The sequence below is a fragment of the Papio anubis genome, chromosome 1 (assembly GCF_008728515.1).
Source record: "Papio anubis isolate 15944 chromosome 1, Panubis1.0, whole genome shotgun sequence".
Classification (NCBI taxonomy): Eukaryota; Metazoa; Chordata; class Mammalia; order Primates; family Cercopithecidae; genus Papio; species Papio anubis.
In genome coordinates this window covers 163,155,737-163,173,393 of record NC_044976.1, presented here as the reverse complement: position 1 = coordinate 163,173,393, position 17,657 = coordinate 163,155,737, and the positions used below count along the sequence as shown (strand labels likewise).

The window sequence follows — 17,657 nt, the reverse complement described above, 5'->3', positions numbered from 1 at the left end:
AACCATGTTAGAGGTGAAAAGTCACGCCCACATGTGGGAGAAAATAATTTGCAAGACTGACAAAGCCTTGTATTTAGAATATGTAAAGAATTCCTACAAGTCAATTAGGAAAGGAAGGAAAACTCAAAAGAAAATAAAATGAACAAAAGACTTTGACAGGCACTTCACACAATAAGCTACCTAAGTGGCCAACAGACTTGTGGAAAATATTCAACTTCATTCATAATCAGTGAAATACAGATGAAAACTATGATGTGATACTATTACACCACATTGGAATAGCAATACATAAGGCAAGGTAGAGAGAAGAAAGTGGTGGCGAGAAAGTGAAGCAGTTGGAATGATCATACACTACTGGTGGAAGTGCAAATTGGTATAATCACTTTGGAAATATTTTTGGCATTGTCTAACTAAAGATGAATGTATGTATACGATATGACCCAGCAATTCTATTCTTAGGAATTCTTATGAGAAATGGTATATACATTCACCAAAAGATATTCATCAGCAGAATATTCACAGCAGCACTATTTGCAATAGTCTTAAATTAGAAAGAAGTCAGATGTATAGCAAAATCAAATGAATGAATAAAATGGATATATGTTCATGAATAGACTCTATACAACAACCAGAATGAACAAGCTTCAAATACGCAGTGCAACATGAATGAATCTCACAAACAAAATGATGTGGAACAGAAGCCACACACAAGAAAGAAATTGTGTATCACTTATGTAAAGCTCAAAAACAAGCAAAAATGGCCAGATGTGGTGGTTGGCTGGGTGTGGTTGCTGGAGGCCGAGGCAGGGGAATCACCTGAGGTCAGGCGTTTGAGACCAGCCTGGCCAACATGGCGAAACCCTGTCTCTACTAAAAATACAAAAAATTTGCTGGGCATGGTGGCGAATGCCTGCAATCCCAGCTACTCAAGAGACTGAGGCAGGCAGGAGAATCGCTTGAACCCAGGGGGCAGAGGTTGCAGGGAGCCGAGATTGTGCCACTTCACTCCAGCCTGAGCGAAAGAGCGACACTCCGTCTCAAAGAAAAATAAATAAATAGATAAAGCAAAAAAATAACCTATGGTGTAAGAAATCAGGACAGTGGTGATGTTTGGTGGTGGGAGTCATTTGGAAGGAAGACAAGTGGGGCTTTGGAAGTGTTAATAATGTTCTGTTTCTTGATTTGGGTATTTCTTAATGTAAAAATTAACTTTGTGTTAACTTTATAAAAATAATCCTTTTTTTTGCATTTTTCCATATGTGTATTACATATCAATTAAATCTTTAACAAAAAATGTATTAGCGACTAGTTGGGTGCCTTATTTAGAGGAATATACATTATTCAACATCAGCATATTATTGTCATGCTGAGAATGTGGACTCTGGTGTTGTACAATATTCTTGTTTTTAAAGGGAAGTTAAAAATATAATTTTTATGTAAATTCTTCTTATTTTTGAATGCTACCAATTAATTCAGATTAAAAGAGCCACAGCAATAATATGTCAAAAGGAAAAAAAAAAAAAAACAGCCCTAAGTTTGCAATCATTGTTTTGAAATCCCTCTACCTGCTCTATAATGGAGATAATACACTACTCAGTATTGATTCTTACACTTAAATAAAATAATGTATGTAGGAGTTTTATGAAAACAGCAACCAATAAATGATGGTTGTTAATATGGTATCATCATTTTTCTATTATTGTTTGGAATCATGCTCTCTCCAAATTTATCTAAATTATTCTTAATTTTGATGTACATTTTTACTGGGTCATTAGTATACTGTCACTATAATAACATCACATTGAACTAATAAAGGGTAGACAATCAATGCAAATTTGTGGCTTAAATAAATGTGAATCAGTTGATTATTAATACCCTATATTTTATACTTTAGAGTTGCAGTGTATTTGACATATTATTCCAAGAGCATATACCATAACATAGAACATTGTATTAGTGTTAAGATTCTGGGAATTGTGGAAAGTATAGATGCTAACTATAAATGATTTATATTGGCTATAAGTGATTTGCAGACAGTTGGAGTTTAAGAAGCATCTTATTAAAATATGTGCCCAATATGTTTCCTGTTCCATTCTCAATAGACAAGAATAGGTTCACAGTATCCCTTCTGCCGTTTGTGAGCTCTAGCCTTCCTCACATTTCTCTCAAGTAGTTTTGAGTATCACCTATGAGGTGGGAGGAGATAGTTTCATATATGCTACCTTTGACTCATCCTCATGCCACCCCTTACCATCCTTGGTCTTTCTTTTTTACAGCTCTGATGGCATCTCTCATTCCAAAACTTGCTGAAGGTGCCAGTACTACTCCCACTTGCCCCTGCTGCTGAAATCTGATATGCACAGCAAGGCAGCTGATGTGCACTGTTGAGGACATTAATGTCTATGTTAAGGACCATACATCTTTTGACAGAATTATCTACACCATATCCATTGTTGTAGAAGCTGCCAGCAGCAGTGCTCTGACACCTCGTACCAAAACACTTGTAGATTTCGGTTGCGTGTTTAATTGTAATCCTTTTACCAGTTACAGGAGCTAGATCTGAAATATTATGCAGAGAGACAAAAACTGGCTGCAGAGAGAAGGAAAGATACAGGAGTCCCAGAAACAGAGAGGGATGGAAAACCTCATCAGCTGCTAGGAGGAGAAATGATTTCAAATGGAGATTGAAGTCATACCTTAATGTGCTGATTTCAACCAGACCACCGATGTAACTGATGCAAATGACCACGGAGAAGGGATCCTTGAGTTTTTTTGGACATTGATATAGAAGAAGACACCTTACAGCATCAGAGGAAGTCAATGGATTCACCTTGGCTGGTAAACAGCTCCAGAACCTGGCTGTGCTGTTATTGTCTTGGTGCATTATATCCCTTCATTCAGGGGAAATGGGCCCTTACACTAAGATAATGTTTTCCATATTTAAATATTAGCATATATGAACCTTAGAGATTCTGAAGTTTAAATCATTTGTTTTGGCAATTACAAAACTGAGACTTGCTGACTTGATTAGAAAGTCAAACAATTTGTGGAACACCATTCAGCTAATTAATAGCAGACAAAAGACGAGATCCTAGATCTTTGATTTTTAGTTCTACCATTCACTATATCACTACTAGTGAATTTTTCTGATCCTTTCTTGAGAATATCATCTCTATAGTATGTCAACAATTGTAAACTTGCAGCTAAGATAGCTGATCATATCCATCTACAGGGAGGCACTACACGTTTGCGTGAATACTTCCTCTTCTATTTGAAAAGTGTAGATTTACTTACATTCTTTTAAATATATCAACACAGACTATCAGGCTGAGGATCTCTGTCTTCCAACACAGTCCTGGTTCTTGTGCTCCAAAGAAACAAATGGAAGAGTAGGCTTCAAGGAATTTTATTCATTGAATCAGTGGGAATCACAAGGGTAGATCTAAAGAATGGAGTTCCTTCAGGGCTCAATTCAGGTGGTCAAGATGAAAATATATACTTTCCTTCATAATATACTTAAGAAGATAAGGTCAGTTTTGTCACTGATATGGTCCTATTTACCTTGTTTTTCTCTCTTAAATTATTTCCTTACCATTGTGGAGATAATGAACCACATGGTGTCATCACTCATTTATCTCTAAGCATAGCAGACATTTTCAAGTCATTTCAGGTGTCCTCAAATTATTCATTTTTTATTTAAATGAAGAATCGTCCAGAGTTAGCATGTAAATATTAGTTAAGGGCAGGATGTGTGTGTGTCGTGGAGGGGAGGACCTCTCCTGTTTAGGAGGAACTGCTGGCCCTAATATGCATGTCACATACATATGAACCTTGATCTGCTGTCATGCGGAAGGAATTACACTTCTGCTGCCCTCCCCTACCACAACCACAGGTGAAATCTAACCTAGGCACAGAACTCGGCTCACACAGCTGTGAGCTTGTGCTGAGTCTCATCCTTTGCTGTGGAACTCCCTCTGCTGCTTCCTGCCCCAGCAAACTCCCCTCCACCCAGCCACTGGAAAGGAGTCCCACAGAAGGGCAAGGAGAGTAGAGCCCAGCTTCTCTGTCCAACACATAGAAGTTCTGAGAGGCAGTTATAAAAGGCTGAACTGGGAGCAGGTATTGTTAAAAAGGGAACCACTGACTTCCTGTGAGCACATGTTCCTGTCTCACCCTTGCTCTGCAGCAGAGCAGAGGCTGTTTAGTTCATCACAAAGGAAGTGCATCAGCACTCCTGAAGATGCTGCTCTCAGGGCACCTTTGAGTTGTGGGCCAGGAAGGCATTCCGTAGTAAGATGAAGGAAAGGCCACGTTCCTATTGTTAGCATCAGTATGCCTCTGGTTTTATAGTTCCCTAAGTTATTGCCACAGGTCATGGATCTGTGGCTCTCAAATGTTCGCTCACAAGGTTCACAGCACTTGCTTTGCAGTTGCACCACCCAGCTAGGAGGGGTGAAACCAGTGGAGCATTTTAGGCAGAGCTCATTTCCGCCCACATCAAAAGTAAGAGAGAAGTTTGTGGAGAGCTACATTTGAGCCCTCCATTAGCTGTTTTACATCTTATAGGCCAAGGTGGCACTTCCTACACTGTGTGCTGGTGAGATATCACCTGGACAAAATGTTGTAGAGGACCCAGCCTGAAAAGTGCTTAGGCTTTAAGTCTGAACAATCCCCACCACATCTCTACTCCACTTCCCACCCCCCTGGAATTTTAAGTCAGGAGATACATGGTGAGTGCATGGACAAAATAAAGAAAAGAGAGAGAGAAGAGGGAGGGAGGGGGAGAGAGAGAGAGAATATATCAATTAAAAGTTTGCTGAAAGAGTCATGACATAAAGAAGATGAAAGAACAAAAAAAAATAGACTGTTATCAAGCTGTACATTCTTTGTTGAGGGAGAATAGAGATGAATTGGTAGCAGAGAGGAAGAAAAAAGGAAGCATCTGTAAGATACAAAACAGGAGAAATCAGACTTAAGCCAGAATGGGGAAATAATTACATTTATCCACATCAGCTGTATCTTACCAGTTTGACTATTCTAGATGCTCGGGGATAATCTGGGAGTTTTTCACTGCTCCCCTCATGCTGACAGTCCCAAACATATTGATAAGGCATTTTTAATAGCTTTCACCTCTGGCTCCTGTTACAGCTTCATGTCTTTTTCCTTGGTTCTTATCCTCATCGTGGTGTCATGATTATTGCCCTCTCAGTCAAGCCCATCCTGTGCTACTTACTGAATGATTTTATTAAAAATAAATTTTCCCCTATGCCTCTCCTGCTTACAATGCCTTGATGATCCTTGATTGCTCACAGATTGAAATCCAAACCTTTGAGGATCCCATTCAGGACCTGTCAGTGCCTGAGAATAGCTCGTCTCTCCAAATTCATCTTCTGCGTATTATGTGTCTGCTAAATAAAGTATTTGCAGTTGTCCAAATGAGATGTTTCTTTTGGAAACCTCCCTGCATTCCTACCGGCTAACCCTCTATTTGGAAGTTAATTGTTGCTTTCCCCCACCCAGCTCACAGGTGTCCCCTGTGCACCTTCTACGGCCCACTCAAGCAGAGTTGATCACTTCCTCCTTTAGGTCTCAGTGCCATGACAATTTAATCACACTCCATTTTAATATTTGTTTATAAGTCTGTCTTCACTACTTGTTAGTGAGCCTCTGCTTGTGGAATGTGGACTGTGTTCTTACTTATTTTTGTGTTTTTGGGTCCTATTGCTGGTGGCTTGAATACACTAGATATAAGTCTAAAAATATTTGTTAAAGAATAAGTAAATGACTATTCCAGTGGAAGAAATTCTCTTTTCCCATGTGGGGACTTTGCACTTTCTGTCGCAATTGTCACAAAATTTGACCTAATCTAACTTAAGCAAAGATGTAATTTATTGGCTAAGATAAAACGTTTAGGGATATAACTAGATTTGACATACTAGATTGAGTATGCAAACAATATCATGTTTCTCTACAGCTCTTTGTTCCCATCCCCATGGTTGAATTTATGCTGCTTTGGCTTTAGACTTAGAATTTCTATGGTAGCAAGGGAAGATCCAAACTCCAGCCTTTCCAATTTTCAGTCCAGCAAACACACACACACACACACACACACACACACACACACACCAGCAAAAAACAGGAGTGAGAATCTCTTTCCGCAAAATACCACTTAAAATTGACCAGACTACAATGACTATGATTGGGGTATGTGTCCATCGTAGAACCAGTTTTTTTGGTCAGGTAAATACCGTATTCCTATGGGCTTAGACCTGTGCCCCACCTCTATAAACAACTTCCCTGGAGTTATGGGGAATGAGAGTGGCAGAGGAGGATATATTCAAAGGGTTACCAGAAGAAAGAGGAATTGCAGTTGAATAGCACAAATGAATAGGTCAGTTTTAGAGTAGATTACTCTTTATTCCTTTAAATCTGGATATGAGACACTGAAAGCTTCTTTTATTACCTAATTTCTAATAGCAAACTTAGAAAATTCATCTCCTATTTGGTTTTACTATAACTTACACCTTTCAATGTGATTTGTAACAAAACTTTGCTGACTTTGATAATGGCATGTATCAATGACACCAAGAAAATCAATTATTAACCAAAATTATATATTACACGTATATTTTTAAAGGGCATTTCTGAGAGGTAATACTAGTGATGTGGTCACAGAGTTACAACTATATGTAGTTTCTCATTGTTGTGTTTGCTTTAGGAGTTGTTCCAGTTATCTACTGTTGCTCAATAAGCTACTCCCAAAATTAGGGCTTAAAATAATTTATTATTATTACATCTGATGATTCTTGGGGCTAAGAATTTGGATAGTACCCAGTGCAGATGACTCATCTTGTTCCGATGCTTGGGACCTCAGCTGAGATGACATAAACGTCTGTAGGCTGGAACAATTGAGGGCTGGCTGAATATCTCTTTTCTCTCGTTTTCTCTCTCATTTTCAGCCAAAACCCATCGGCAGCCTGTGGTTGTGCAGCCCACAAACAAAAAGGTTTTCAAATTTTTTAATGTTTAAACAAATCTAAAGAAGAAGACTGCTTCTTCATGAGGTGTGAAACATATGAAATTCAAATCTATGTCTATATTTATTGGAAGATGGCCACACGTGTTTGTTTAAATAACCTATAATCTCTGTAATTGCAGGGTTGGAAAGTTGCAACAAAAACCATATATATTGCAAAACCTAAAATACTTACCATTTGGCCCTTTCCAGAAAAATTTGCTGATCTCTACTTTACATGACTTCTCCTTGTGGCTGTCTTGGGCTCCCTCACAGCATGGAAGCCACAGTGTAGTTGGATTTCTAGGTTGAAGGTTCAAGGCTTCAAGAATGAGTGTGCAAGAGACAGGACATATAAGCTGCCATTTTTTGTTTATATTGAAACATAATAATTGTACCTGTTTATAAGGTATAGTGTGATTATATAACAATCAAACCAAGGTAGTTAGCATGTCCATCACCTCAAACATATCCTCTCCTTATGGAAACTTGCTCAAGGCTCTTTCTATTGTTCAAGTCTTGTCAAAGAACATGTGGCCATCTTTACCTTCACACACTTCACCCAGAGCAGGAAGTTCTGGAGGGCAGAGGGTTTTGTTGAATTGTTTTCCTCGAGTCAGTGGACATTTTAACAATTAGGGTTCAATTATCAACATGATAAAATTTATGTCTTTATTTCAAACTTGGGGGAAAAAAATGCTAGTTTCATCGAATTTACACCTTTAGTTTAAAAATGAGGATCAACTGAGAACTGAAGATTTTAGAATGCTAATAGCTCTTAGTGTCCTAGATTTATTATTCATCTAGATGTTTCCAAACTAGGATAAACTGATGGTTCATCTAGTGAAGAAGTTATTTGTTATTAAATAGCAGTCCCTTGATTTTCTAGTTTATGCCAAATCACACAACATGGAATATTATTAGCTGGTAACCCTTCATGTATTCAGGCTGGAGAATAAAACACCTGTGTGATTATTAGCCAGTGTGCTGACCATAAAGTGGAATGGTCAGTTTCTTTTGACCATTTCCCCAAAACACTATGTCTCTCTCAAAGGAAACAAAGGTCTCAAACCCCTAACAGTTAGTGTGAGCCAACTGATTACACGTGAAAGCAAAGTCCATTGATCCAAAACAAGCGTCATCTGCAGGCATCGTGGCAGGCTCCTTCAGGTAGGCGATTCTCGTGGGCTTGTAACTGGATATCAAATTGTTAGGTAAGGGATTGGAAAAGATGGGCTTGCAGTTTTTTGAAACTCATGTTCAAAAATAGCTAAAAATTATGGATTGAAATATTTTGGAAATTGGACTAGGATATAATTTGAAAAAAGTTAGCATTTTAATTTTTCCCCTTTAGCTACTGTTAAAGTTCAAAAAGAAACTATCTTAAATTTTTCTAGTGGAGGCAATGATAGATTGTCCAATCATTAGCTGAGGAAGCTAATGTGAGAGAGAATTTTGTCGGTGGGAAGAGGTAGAGAATTTTCCTTAAATAGGGAAATAAAAAAAGTGGTTAAGTGGTCAGAGAAAAATTAAGTGGCAACACCAACAACAGAAATAAGTTCCCCTTGCTTCTTGCATCAATGTCTAGATCACAGCCTATGTTCTCCAAGGAGCTAATATTTCTTGAGCTCCTTCTACATATAAAACACTGTGCTAGATGCTTGATATGTCATTTCATTTAACTCACTTCTAATTTTGCAAAATACTATCTGCCATCTTATATTTGAGGATATTGTGCCAAGAAAAGGTACATTATTTGTATAAGGGTCTCAAAACTTAGTGGCTGAAGTTAAATTTGTACTGTTTCTCTAACAAAATCATTAATGTTAGAGATTCCTCTCACAAGAAAAAAGATGTGCACATCTTTTATTTATCTACTTATTCATTTATACCATCACTATCTTCTTTGATAACAGATATTTATTGGGCATCTTGTAAAACAAAAGGCACCATTCCTGACACAAGTGATTTGATGGGCAAGATAAGCAAGGCCCTTGTTCTTATGGAGTTTACAGTTAAGTGGGAAGATAGAAAAAAGGTTAGTTCTCACTCATAGGTGGTAATTGAACAATGAGATCACTTGGACACAGGAAGGGGAGCATCACACACGGGGTCCTATTGTGGGGAAGGGGTAGGGGGGAGGGATAGCATTAGGAGATATACCTAATGTAAATGACGAGTTAATGGGTGCAGCACACCAATATGACACATGTATACATATGTAACAAACCTGGTCGTTGTGCACATGTACCCTAGCACTTAAAGTATAATTTAAAAATAAATAAATAAATAAATAAAAAGAAAAAAGGTTAGTAAATAAAGTGAAAAATAAAAATTCACAATTATTGAAAAATTTTATGAAATAAATGATTGAGGAGTTGAGATGAGGTAGAGAATAGTTGGGGATGTTCTTTAGAAAGGATAATCAAGAAAAGTGTTGCTGAGAAGGTGAGAGTGAAGCAGTGATGTAAAACCGAGAAGGTTCCAGTGATGAGAAGTAGTACCGAAAGATAACTGCTGAAGTAACAAGGTATGTAATGGGATGAAGGCAAATGTGGAAAAGTCGTACAGGTTCAGGTGTGAGAACCAGGTGAAGGCTAGAACTCATGGGAATTTATGGGCTCTGATAAGGAGTTTGAATTTTATTTAAATTGCAAATAAAACCTTTTAACAGATGTTATGCAAGGAAATAGCATGGACTTATTTACATTTTAGGAAACTCTTTTCTGCTACAGTGTGGGAATGGCTTAGAGGAGTGCAAGAGTGGAAGCAGGGAGGCAGGTTAGGAGGCTGTACCAGTCTCCAGAAGAGAAACGGTGCTGCCTGGACATGGTGGTATTGGATATGGGAAGGAGAAGATGAAATTGATAAACATTTTAGAGGACAGAATGGAAACAACTTGGTTCTGGATTGGGCGTGGATGCTTGAAATGAGAATGGGGAATGAGGAAAAAGGAGGATCCAAGATGACATCAACGTGTCTGGCTTGAGTAGCTGTGTCCTCATCAAGGTAGGGGAGTGTGCTGGGGCAGGAAAGCAGGTGTGAAAAGTGGGAAAACCAAGAGTTCAGGTTTGGATATGGTTGTCCTTGAAACAGCCAAGTGCCTTGTTATTTTAGGCAGTAGAAAATAGGAGTATTGAGGTTGGGGGCTAAGGGTAGAAAATATGGATGGATATTCAAGTCCCTGGAAATCTATAGTATTTCAATTGGTGGGAATCAATAAAATCTTAAGAGAAAATGTGGAGAAAGAAGAGGGCTCCAAATGTTAATTTTTAGAAGTTAGATAGAGGAGATTAGATATCAACTCCCTAAAAATATTTGCTTTTATATTGCATGTGCTCACACTGTTTATTCTTAGAGCTAGGAAGTATGTTTGATTTAGAATGTTATTCAATTCTGTGTCATTTCGGTGGCCATTTGAGTTACATAGAGTTTGATCTATTTGTAAGTGAAAACTCCTTAATGTAGAATATTTAGGGTTCATATTATTGAACTTGGGACTTGGGTTTAAATATTAGTTCTGTTTCTTATAGTATAAATAAGCTATGGGAAGTTTCTTTACTAATTTGGACCTGTTCGCTCATCTGCAAAAATGATGACGCTAACAGTGCCTACCTCATCCTGGTGCTATGATTAAGGGAGAAAATTCATGTGAACACTCAGCACAGTGGCTGAAATGTAGTGAGCCATATACTACCACTAGTAGTAGTTTTTGAGAAAAACATAAGTAATTAAAATGGAAACTCCTCCTTTGGTACTTTAAATGGTGAGTCCTATAGAATTGTGTAAGCACATGATAGTTTGCTATTTTCACTTCAGTTCACTTCTGTGATGTCTTTGTTATATTGTTTAGTTTACAGGATTTTTTGTAACATGAAAAATTACTACCTTACATATTAACTCAACAGTTCATAAAAAATGAAAGTACCAAGATTATCTGATAGGAAATAAGGTATCACAAATGCTGCACGTCTATAAAACAAGTAACATTTTAAAAGTAATATTCCTTTGGCACCAACAAAACTCAATGCTTGGCATTCATCTAAGAGAAAACTAAGGAAATGTTAAAGATCTAAGCAAATCCTGAAGGCTCTAACAGACTTGTATTTTATCAAAACTTTGAACATACATACACATATATTTGTTTATACATCTATCACATATAATATTATATTACAGGTAGCTGTGCTTTTGTCATTTTCCTCCCTGGACTGAACTCCTTGACAACGTAGATAAGGTATTACTTATTTTTATTCCCACTGTACTCTACATATAGTAGAATGTTTCAGTACTTTCTTGTTTCTACCATCAAGTTCTCTTGGACAATTTTTTCTTGTTCAAACTTAGGTTATTTTGGGCAGAAATGCTACTTGTACCCCAAAACTCATATTTATGCTTCCCTTCCACAGTTTAGAGCTGTGACTGGCTAGTGAATGCCCAAATGAAGAATACATTTCCCATCACCTCCATCCCCTGGTGTCTGGGCCTGGACAATGTGAGTAGTTATTGCTAGTGGAGTGGGTGGCAAGTTGATGTGTGTCACTTCCAGTCCTAGGCCTTTAAGAACTGTGTGTGCCTTAAGCACACACTCCTTCTTCTTCTGCCACTAAATGCAGACAACAGAAAAGCCAAGAGATTACAGGGTTTCAGAATGAAAAATACTATTAATTGAATCCCTATATGGAGAAGATCGGCTGCCCACCTTGGAACGCCACTTTGAACTGTTTCGTGAGGGAAGAAATAAGCTCCTGCTATGTTTGAGTCGTTATAAATTTGAGGATCTAATTGTTCCAGCAGATAGCATTAGCACTCATTAACAGTACTTAGAGAAATAGGATCTTCCATTAAAATAGAATTATATCTTTGGGAGATAACTTTGGTTTTACATGAACATTTTGTTTCTTCCTGCATGCAGGGTAGAAAATGAATTTGTAAGTAGGAAGAATAAAGGTGCTCTAGTAAACAAGTTAGCAGATAAGCTTTTGTAACCTCAATTCATGTGTTCAGAAATCATCATACTCCTTTACTTTCCACAACTCAAATTAATTCTAACCCTCTTCCCAGGAAATTTATTCTCTATGTCAGAGTTGTGAAAAGATCTAAGAGTCTTAGGTAGCCCCAAAGCATCAGCAAATATTTTGTGGTTATTCATTCAACTCAGCAACTGATTGTAGTACACCTCTGCCTATGGGCTAGAGTATTAGCCTTCATGGAATGTATGATTTTCTGAAAGCAACAAAAATTAATCAAATAATCCCCCAATTAATCTGACAAGTGCCATAAAGAAGATGAAAAAAAAAATAATCCTAGGAGACCCATGGTAGTGTATTTGGTCTAATGAGAGAAGTACAAGGAGGACTTCTTGGGGACTGGAACAACTGAGCTCATACGTGAAGGATTGGAAGAATATTGCTAGGTGATTATGGGTGGTGGGGGCAGAGTTTTTAAGGTGAAGAGGGCACTAAACAGAGAATCAATTACCTTCCTAATACCATGGTAAAAAGCAGGGTCTAAGCCAACAGATGAGGAGCCTAGAAAGATGGTGAAAGTTGGGGCTTCATTGCGAGTTCAGCATTGATGCTGAGTCTTTGAGGTCCTCTTAGGCATTTTTCTTTTAATCCTAGATTCGATGGGATAGGGGTACGGTAGACACTATATGATTTTATTCAGAAAAGACTTCTTAGGATGAAGGATGGATAATGGATTGGCTAGTGAGAAATAATGTTAGAGGAAATATGGGCAAAACTGTTAAGAGGCTGTTTCAGTTGTTTGTTTGAGATGTTAGTAACTTGGACTAAGATAGTGATGGTGTAAACAGGAAGAAGTTCATAAACTTAAGATACATTTAGAAAGTTACTTGAAGAGGTATTAGTGATAAATTGGAGGAAGTAAGTTTCAAGAATGATACAGAGTGATGAAAAGAGAGTTGAAATAGCTGCAAGAACCTACCTAACTCAGCATACTGGCTGCTGCTTTTAAGAATAAAATGGGTAAGAAATTACATTGCATTTTGTCAACCCAGAGACAGACTTAAGATTTTATTAAACTAAAGCCAGCATAATCAGAATTTGTATGATAAAAACTTTTGACAAATCAGAGTAGAGAATGAATCTTTTTAATGTGTTTATTGGCTAAAGCAATATATAATGACTTTGAGATGTCAAGAGTGTGATTGTTGAGACTTGCAACAGATTAAAGTTCTAGGAATACATTTATCAAAATTACACATTCTTACTTGTGTTTGGCTCTTGTTCTATTTAGTTCAGCCTTATTTACCTTTCTTTTCTTTTTGAGACAGATTCTCCTTCTGTTGCCCAGGCTAGAGTGAAGTGGCATGATCAATCTCACTGTAACCTCTACCTCCTGGGTTCAAGTGATTCTCATGCCTTGGCCTCCCCAGTAGTTGGGATTACAGGCATGTGTCACCATGCCTGGCTATTTTTTTTTTTTTTTTTTTTTGTATTTTTAGTAGAGACAGGGTTTCGCCATGTTGCCCAGGCTGGTCTTGAATTCCTGACCTCAGGCATTCCACCCGCCTCATCCTCCCAAAGTGCTAGGATTACAGGCGCGAATCACCGTGCCCGGCCAGTTTTATTTACTTTAGATTAGCAGGGTTCAATCCATAAGTAACCTGTCACTGTTTACTTTGTGACTCTGTTACAAACTTGGAACATCACTACATCTATGTTCTTTCAATTTTGAGATTCGCTTTAGCTTTTTCAAAGAAGCTCTGTGTGTGTGTGTGTGTGTGTGTGTGTGTGTGTGAGATCATTTTCTATTGGAATTAATTACAAAATGAATGCAGAAGTTTTAATTTGAAAGTATACCCTTTGCAACATTGATAACACTGTCCACTGATTATTTATTGATGTTATGTTGCTGTTCCACAGTATATTGAAACCACTGTGTGATTCAGAGATGGACTTCTAGAATTTTTTTGTGTGTGTGGAAAAAAAAATACACAGACCATTATATTTTTAAGTAAGAAACCACTACCAAATATGGCTTCACATCAAATTGATGACAAAGAGTATGTGAGTTGTATGACAAGTGATGAAAAACTGCACATGAAGGTAAACAAATTAATGCAGGTGAGCAGAACACCAGCTGGGTAGACATGGTGTGAGAAAAACATCACTGACAGCAGAGATACAGTGAAGTGTACATGATGTTTTGTTTTTATTTTCTATTATGTTGAAAAGGCAATAATACTATCTTAGCATTGTCGTGAAATCTAAATTAGTTAATTAAGCAAGCATTCGATAAATGGTTTAAACACACTAGGTTATAATTAAGCATATATAATAGACCATGGACGGATTTATGACATCTATTTTATACTGTTATGTTTTCCAACATTATATATCCTCATAGAATTTGGAAGCTATTTTAAACTTTCTGCTATACTTGCCCCATGCTGTCTTTATGCATCAAGGTACGCAAATGGCAGAACCCAGACAGGAGAGTCATTGCCAAGAGTCAATGCAGAAAGAGATGCAGAGACAGACGGAGACAGAGAGGCAGAGGTTTCAGCAACCTGCAGCCATCAGAGGAATCAACAAATGTTATACATGGCTTGCAACACCGAATGTGAGACCTGAAGTAAAACAAACACATCTCAGCTTAGACCTCATGGAACAAGAAAAATATGAAATCCACAGAAGGCCACTCCAGGGTGGAATACTGCCTTCATGTGTGAAAAGTTACAAGACTTTCTCATTAAGATGGATTTGGAAACTGGTCTCAGAGTTCATTACCTATGCTTTGTAGTTCTTTGTATTTATTACTGGTTTATTAAGCAGTCTGGATTCAATCAGGTATAAATATTAAACATCATATGTTATCTTGCCACTGGTCAGCTATGCTTCTGTATTTCATTGATTCTAAGATGCACGTTTTATAAAACATTATTTTAGTGTTGCCGAAGCCAGGATGCATCTTGAAACCAACAGTACCTTTAAGTTAATAAAACTAAGAATATTTAATTTCCTCTTTCCATCTTTTAACAATATATATGGCAGGTCCCTCAACTTCCTAGTAACTTTTGAGTAAAAACAACCCGAAGTTCATTTCAGACCAGTTGAACACTTTACTTTCATATCTAGTTTAACTCTTTCACCTCCTCTTTATCTTTAGCACTCATCAGGACTTTGCCTGGGACATTTGCAGAAGGGAACACGTATTTCTTTTCTACTTACCTTTGTCTGTATTTGCAATTTACACAAAGGCAGAGAGAGATGTTTTATCAAGTACTACATATTTCTTTTCTCAATGCCTAAATTTTCAAAATACAAAATGGCAGAATGCAAAAATGTTTCCTGGTCAGGTCCTAGGGGAACTCTTCTCCCTCCCTATACTTCTTCTGCTGGGATTAGAAAGAGGAATAGGATGTATGCTATGTTGGTGTATGTTTAATTATAACCAAGTGTGTTTACTTTATACCATTTATTGAATGTTTGCTTAATTAATATGCTTAATTCTCATGGCAACACTTAAAAGTATTATTATCTCCATATTAGAGAGATGAGATCATTGCTAGAACTAGGATTTAACGTGTTTCTTGGCCACTAGGAAAAATAGTTTCTTAAAACATCACGTTAAAGAACTACAGTGTTGGCATTGATCACTGATACATAGGTATATATGCACTGCGTGTATCTAAGATGACCAGGAAAGTTAAGGTTCTAGTGAGAAAAACTTTCAAAGCAGCACCACCTCCCACCTTGGTCAATTTGCCAGTGGTAAGACTTGTCTTTGTCTGTATTTGCATTTTACACAAAGACAGTACCACATATTTCTTTCCTCAATGCCTAAACTAAATTTTCTTTTCTTTTCTTAGACAGGGTCTAACTCTGTTGCCCAGGCTGGAATGCAGTGGCATGGTCTTGGCTCACTACAACCTCCACCTCGTGGGTCCAAGTGATTCTCATGCCTCAGTCTCCTGAGTAGCTGGGATTATGGGGACACACCACCACACCCGGCTAATTTTTGTATTTTTAGTAGAGACATGGTTTCACCATGTTGGCCAGGCTGGTCTCATACTCCCAACTTCAAGTGATCTGCTTGCCTTGGCTTTCCAAAGTGCTGGGATTACAGGCATGAGCCACCACGCCCAGCCCTCAAAGCCTAAATTTTCAAAAGACAAAATGACAGATTGCAAAAAATGTATTTCTAGATCAAATCTTAGAGATGTAGAAGTATTCTCTCCTTTGTGTCCCTATATTTTCATTCATTGATAAGGATATCAATTGTGTTATAAGAATTGTGAATCCAATTTTGTAACTGCTAGAGTTAAGTAATTTGGTAATTTATTTAACTGGTAAACACTCCTACTGTCATCATTCTTTGCCTGTGTAACAGCATAAGCTTCTCCACCGTTCTCCCAATTCTTACTCTTGCCAACCCCCAATATGTTGACCACTCCACAGCTTCATGTGTAAATCTTATCATTCATTCTTCCATTTATTCATTTAACATATATCACATATGGCAACCATTATATTAAGTACTGCCCAGGCCTCATGGTCTATCATCTGGAACAGTGGTCCCTGACCTTTTTGGCACCAGAGACCGGTTTCATGGAAGACAATTTTTTCACGGACTGGGGTCAGGGGATAGTTTTCAGATGAAACCACCCCACCTCGGATCATCAGGCACTAGTTAGATTCTCATAAGGGCTACGCAACATAGTTTCCTTTCCTGTGCAGTTCAGAATGGGGTTTGCACTCCTAAGAGAATCTAATGCCACCGCTGATCTGACAGGAGGTGGAGTTCAGGCAGTAATGCTCACTGGCCTGCATCTCACCTCCTGCTGTGTGGCCTGGTTCCTAACAGGCCACCCATGGGTACCAGTCCACAGCCCTGGGATTGGAGACCCCTGATCTAGAGGACAGGCTTGTGCCCTTGTGGGGGAGGTGGATATGAATATACAAATATATCCCAGAACTTGGAGAAAACAAACAAGGTTCTGAGATAGAAAGTAACTTAGAGAGGCTTCTTTTATGTAGGATGGTCAGGGAAACTCCATTGAGGAAGTGACATTTATGCTGTTACCAGAAGGAAGTTATGTAGAGTGATTGGTGGCGGGGGGGGAACCAGAAGAGCATCTTGGGAAGAATGAAGAGCTAAAGCCCTGAAATAGAAAAGAGCATGACATTTCTAGGAACAGAAAAAAATCAGTGTGACTAGAGCATAGTGTGAACCAGGTGGAAGTGTATTAAATGGGTGGAGAAATAATACAGAGGTTAGATTTTATTAAACATGCAAATAAGAAAAATACTGACAGATTTTAAGTAAGGACTTATCCCAACTTGATCTGTATGGACAGGGATCGATTTGATTTCTCTTTGGAGGAAATACTGAAGGAAGATAAGATGGAAGCTTGGAAGTTAGTTAAAAGCCTGAGCAGTGATGATGGTTTGATTCTAAGTGGTACAATTGGAAACAGAACACAAGATAGATAGTGGAGAGAGAATGAATGGGATTTGTTAATGATTTAATAGTTGTGACAGAAAAGGAGAAATAAAAAATAAAAATTAGGCTTCTGTTACAAGTTGCTGTGTGTATACTGGTGCATTTACAGATATAAATATGATTGAGATTTGGGATGGGTTTAAAGAAAGGATAGATCAAGACTTCTATG

The 17,657-nt window shown here is 37.9% G+C and overlaps 1 long non-coding RNA gene across 2 annotated transcripts; it reads left to right on the top strand.

Moving 5' to 3' along the window:
• The first annotated feature begins 977 nt into the window (after positions 1-977).
• LOC108582710 lies at positions 978-15,925 on the top strand. Of its 2 annotated transcripts, none has more exons than XR_001896531.3 (4): positions 978-2,838; positions 11,195-11,252; positions 11,425-11,510; positions 13,906-15,925. It is a non-coding gene; the product is annotated as an uncharacterized LOC108582710 (long non-coding RNA). The 2 variants fall into 2 exon arrangements; XR_001896530.3 differs by lacking the exon at positions 978-2,838 and adding an exon at positions 9,335-10,024.
• The last annotated feature ends 1,732 nt before the right edge of the window (positions 15,926-17,657 follow it).